The 6,125-nt window shown below is 34.3% G+C and overlaps 1 non-coding gene across 1 annotated transcript; it reads left to right on the top strand.

The window, feature by feature from the left end:
- Positions 1 to 5,843: 5,843 nt before the first annotated feature.
- On the top strand, positions 5,844 to 5,917 carry TRNAV-CAC (transfer RNA valine (anticodon CAC)). Its single transcript has one exon. It is a non-coding gene; the product is annotated as a tRNA-Val (tRNA).
- Positions 5,918 to 6,125: the final 208 nt, after the last annotated feature.

The following is a 6,125-nucleotide window of genomic DNA, read 5'->3' as shown; positions in this document are numbered from 1 at the left end:
CATCATAGAAATCCATATCGTCCCCATTCCCAGAAAATAGTATTTCACAACATTTTTATACTTATGCCATACTAAACAAATTTTTCACGTATTCAACATATCATCATTTAAACAGTATTTTCCAAATATAAATCATATATATAAATATATTTATTTTTACTAAAACCAGATGCTACATATATATACATGCATTTTCTCAAAACAAAACTAGCTTAGTTTATCCCCTTACCTGATTCCTGAAAAGCCCATAAGAAAATCTTTCCCGTACCCACAAGGTTCTCAACTCAACACCCTGAAAATGAAAATTCGCAGAATTAAAGTTTAGTATTTTCGTACGTACAACATTTTCTATAACTACCACTAAGTCAAATTCGGCTTAAAAAGCCTTACCTCAACTTAGGGATGATTCCCAACGTTCCCAATCAACACCCCTGGAAATGAAAATTTTCAGTATTAAAGTTTAGTATTTTTACGCGTATATCACTTTCTTCAACTGTCAAAAATCCAAATATTGAGTATAATGTCTTACCTTGGATTTGGGATGAAATCCAACTTCGTTTCCATGACAATCCGCTCTGGCAGACTTGTAAAGAACTTCGCCAGGAGCGTCGTGGTGGCTTCGGTTTGTCGATCCAACGTAAAATTGGCCCGGAATCGAAGAGAGAGAGTCGTAGGAGAGAGAGAGAGCACTTCCAAAAAAAAAATCTAAGCAAGCTTCTTGAAGAAGCTTGCACACTATTATGTATATATATATATATATTCCTTATCATACTATTCATTTTATTTGTTAATTTAATTAATTTATTTTATTATTATTATTATTATTATTATTTTTTTAAATTTTATTTTTCCCGATTACTACACTGTAAGTACAATGGGTCTATTAGACCTGGTCCGTACACCAAGGGCACTATCACTTCAATAAACCACATCGACTATCCATCCTCACCCTACCCCGTATGACAGCGATAACACAATATCATGATGATCATAAACACATAACTACGATACCATGCATGTGTAAGCCTAAACCAAGCCAACTAAGTTATGATAACATATAACATATTTCAAATTGTGATACATCGCAATTCCATAATAATAATTGTCAATTCAATATCATCATATCACATTCCATATATAATACATGAAAATCATGCCCTTATGCCGGCATTTCATATTTTATCAATCACGGCCCACACGCCGTATCACATATCAAATAAGAGACTTGGCTCGTACGCCGGCATATCAAATTCGTATTTAATCAAAACTCCCAAGTAAAAATATATTTGAAATGCCTTGGAGTTAACTAGGGTTCTTGGTTTACTTTGTAAAAATGCACAAGTATATTTGAAGCGAACTAGTTAACAAAATCTTTGTCTTGAATACAAACTCAATCAAAATCACAAAGCTTCTTTCAATGTTCAATCTTTCTACCAAACTAGGTTTTTCGATAAAAAGGCCCTATGAACAGAATATATATATATATATATATGTTTATATACTCTTGAATCCAATAATCAATGAACCAAACTAACAAGACTTTCTCACAAAATGATTTTTACAAAAATCAACTTTTATATGTGTATGCACACTCAATATCTAAAACTTTTTCTAAAGATACTCAAGAAAACACAAGATGTGATGAGAGATTCTTGAGAAATAAAAACTTGAAAGATCAAACCTCACTAGACGATTGAAGTCCAGTAGAGTAAACAAGTTCCCTTTGAAAATCTGACTTGATTTGCCCAAGCTTGAAGATTTTAGATTGATGTATAGGCAATCGTATAACACTTTTCAATGATCTTGCAACAATGTGTGTTCTTCTCTTTCTTGTGTGTCTAACTTATGTTCTAGGGTTTAGATATTCATAACATATAGTATATTACCCTTAGAATTAATCTCAGCTGTTGGATCAATAAGATACTTCGCGTGTCTTTTTTAATAAAGAACTGATTTTTAGGCTTTCCTGCGAGTTCAGGCAACCAAACTCGACTTCAGGCTCCTGAAGTGTTAACTTCAAGCCCTGAGGTTCCAAGGTCAGGTGATTGAGGTACCTCTGCCAGGTTTTGTCTTTCTCGTTTAATTCTTCAGGCGACTGAACTTTATCTTCAGGCAACCGAAGAAATTCTTCAAGCTACTGAGGTTTGAGTTCAGGCGACCGAAGTCCCAATTTTCTCAAATTTTCATTTCTAATTAAAAATCTGCTCGACTCCTTTTCTTGGGTCTTTCATAAAACATATTTTTGTGATTTTGAAAACATTTCAAGGTCCATGAGAGTTTCCTAATGATGTACATAAAATGCATGAATCCTAAAATCATTCTAAGTTATAATGAGCCTCAAATTAAATCATACGAAAATGTAAGTACATGAGTTCTAAATACCCTTTCCCAATATATTCTTGAACTTTGCCGCTTGCATCTTGATTCTCCTACTCTTTGAGTTCCATGGATCTTGCCAAGATTTGTTAACTTTCCGTGTATGCTTAGTGTAAGTCTTGTTCACAAACTCAATGCACAGATCAAATATCAAGTGATTTGTCATTATCAAAACAAGATTGGACTCGTAGAGTTTACATTATACATATTTAAAACATATCGTCATTTACAGCAGTATTTCCCAAACATAATGCGTATATATATTTATTTAATTATTTATTTATTTTCCTGAAATCAAATGTTGTAAGATTATACATATATTTTCATAAAACAACTAGCTTAGTTTATCCCCTTACCTGATTTCTGAAAAGCTTCTAAGATAATCAGTCTTGCACGCGTAGGATTCCCCATTCAACACCGTGAAAATGATATCCCCCATAACAAAACTTCAGTATTTCTACGCGTACTATGTTTTATACAATTGTAGGGAAGGCCAAATACTGAATAAAAGTCTTATCCTAAATTTGGGATGGATTCCAACTTAGTCCCACCAACGATCCACTCCGGCAGAGTTGAAGAGAACTCTTTCAGGAGTGTCGTGGAGGCTTCGGATCGTTGATTCGGCGAAAAACAGATCCAGAAAGCTAGAGAGAAGGATGGGAAACTGAAGAGGAGAGGGAAGAGGGAGTCTGTGCATGAAATTTCGACCAAAACTGAAGTTTTTGCCTATTTATACGCTGGTCTTCGTCGACGAGCCACGTCACTTCTTCGACGAGGTCAAGAAGAGAATTCGTCGACGAGTGCCTCCCTTCGTCAACGAAATTTAGAACTGTGTTATACATGCTCTCGGTATCTTCTCGTCGACGAGACATGTCCCCATCGATGAGCCCCTTACGTATTCTCGTCGATGAATTCCTCGTGTTCGTCGACGAGACTCTGTTACTTCTCTTTCCCTTCTGTTATTAAATAACAATAATTATTCGGGTCTCTACAGTATGTTTATGACAGTTGTAGTAAGACTCTGGTATTGTGTTGGTTGGACAATTTGATATGTATGTGATTTTACGTTTCTTGCTACTTAGGAATTTGTATTGTATTTCAGGTATTTCCCTAGTGCTCATGGGTCTAGGTTGATTATGATTTGTCATGATTATTATATTGAATATTATTATTATAAAAAATATATATGGCAAAATAAGCTGGTCATTATAGTTTGATATCAGAGCCTAGGTTGTTAGGTTCTGTAGACTATAGAGTGCAGCGAAAACGATACCAGAGTATAGGAAAATGATTTAAGGTTTTGTTCTACAGTATAGAGGCAGGACTTCCATGGTGCTTTTTGTGTTTTTCCTAGGGTGATGATTTCAGGAAAACCATAGTAGACTATTGTCGGGTTGTGTTCCTAGAATGTAGGACTGCATCTGGAAATAAGATGAGGATGTTAAGATAGGGGACTATGTTAGGCGCGTAAATTATAAGGATAGGGTCTCTAAATCACATTTATGATTTTTTTAGGATGGACCCTGGAGGAGGTAGTGGTCATGCGAGCCGAAAGTGATGGTTTCGGGCCCTCGAGTGCAGGCGAGACTGATTTTAATACGGTACTACGCAACGTCACTCAGCAAGTTATGACTAAGATTGCTAGGAGCTCCAGAGAGCAGGGAGGCCCGTTTTGCAGGTCATGGGTGCACGATAGAGAAGTTTACCAAAATGAATCCTCTAACATTTTCAGAAGGAGTTGATCCTACAGCTGCCGAAAATTGGATGCAGTAGATTGAGAAAGTTTTGGTCGTATTATAGTGTACGGAGGAACAGAGGTTCCTTTTCGCCACCTATAAATTGACAGGAGAGGCCGAGAGGTGGTGGACTGCTGTGAAACTTCTAGAGCAGCATAGGATGACGCCGATAGCTATGACATGGGACTGATTTAAAGAATTATTCTTTGACAAATATTTCTTAGCCACTGTCAGGGAAGGTAAAGTGGAAGAGTTCCTGAGTTCGAAGCAGGGATAGCAGCCGATCGAACAGTATGCAACGCGGTTTATAGAGCTATCTCGCTTCGCTTCGTATATTGTTCATGATGAAGAAAAGAAGGCGAGATAGTTTAAAAGATGATTGAGGCGAGACATGTACAAGCATGTGGTAGTGCTAAAGATACAAGACTTCGCTGAGTTAGTTGATAGAGCAGCCTTGACTGAGGTTGAATTAGCATTTGAATTCATACAAGTATAGTTTTGTGTGAATTTCAATAATGTGGATTTCGTAGTTTTTGTTTAGTCCCAACTATTAATACAACATTTTCTGATTTGTGAATTTTACATTCTTTGTGCATAAATTTTTTTTACAAGTCTTTCTAAAAAGGAGTCTTATAGATTTTATTTTGTATATACTAAGTAGATTTTTAAATTTAAATATGATTATTTTTTATATGGGGCCTTTTATTCATAAGGGTATTATGATAATTTAATTGAAATTCCTGTCTTTGTTTTTACGAACACCAATATTCAAATACTTATTTGACATCTTGGATACATTTTGAAAAATTTACAATATGAATAAAATAAAAGATATATTAGCGAGATAGGCATCTTGCTTAGGAATATTTTTATGAGAAAAAATTTTTTGTTCAACAAATTAAAGAACACTTATACAATGTGTTGACTATATTCTGCTTACGCTTCGTGATTGAGAGTGGATTTTGATATAACCTAAATTTAAAATTTATATATATTTTGACAAAATTATATAATTTTGTATTTTTTTTTTAAATCTACACAAATCTAAAATTTAAAATTCAAAATCAATGCATCTCAATATTAGGATAGTTTGCGCCTGCTATGATTAAAATTGGTGATTGAATCAGTTAAACATTAGATTCTTATTTTATTTTTTTGCATGAAAAGTTTTCAAAATATTATTCTCATGTCCTTATATAATTTTCTAAAAATAACTTACCAAAGATTAGATAAGACAACTACTATCATGGAACCAATTTAAATTTATTTAATTTAATATATACTGTATTTGAGAGCATGTATTTTAGATCTTAAATTTGAATTTGGATGTATTTGAACACATAGAATTACTCTTACAAGATTTAGTGCTTTTGAAATAAATACATCTATGATTTTATGTCGAAGTCCAAGTTACTTCACACACTACAATTTTGAATGGGATGGTGGCAAGTACAAGCAAATTTAATTAACAAGAGAATTAGTTCAAGCTTCTAATTAAGCCTGACGTCTTATCACTACTTCAATTGTTGATTTAGTATTAAGAATAATTATTACTATTAAACATTAATTACTTTTATAATTTGTTTAACATTAGTTTCCGCATTGAATTTAAGTATACTTCTAATTTTCATTGCCCAATAATAGTATTTATAAAGTTAGGGGTCATAGATATGTCATTTCGATAGATTTTTTTTAAAAGAGCAGCAAAATGGACACAGCAAGTACGGAAGCGTCTGGGTGGTGTAGTCGGTTATCACGCTAGTCTCACACACTAGAGGTCCCCGGTTCGAACCCGGGCTCAGACATTTTTATTTTAAAAACCAAAAAGAAAAGGAATGGGTCCCATAATTGGATAAAACACCACACCAGGTCCCCGGTTCGAACCTGGGCTCAGACATTTTCATTTTAAAAACCAAAAAAGAAAAGGAAAAGGTCCCATAATTGAAAACACACCACACCGTCGTTTCCTTCTTATAATACTCCGTGGTCGTTGACGAGGACTACTATCCCTTC

This window comes from Malania oleifera, chromosome 10 (assembly GCF_029873635.1).
Source record: "Malania oleifera isolate guangnan ecotype guangnan chromosome 10, ASM2987363v1, whole genome shotgun sequence".
NCBI lineage: Eukaryota > Viridiplantae > Streptophyta > Magnoliopsida > Santalales > Ximeniaceae > Malania > Malania oleifera.
The sequence above is the reverse complement of the archived record's forward strand: the minus strand, read 5'-3'. Positions and strand labels throughout refer to the sequence as shown.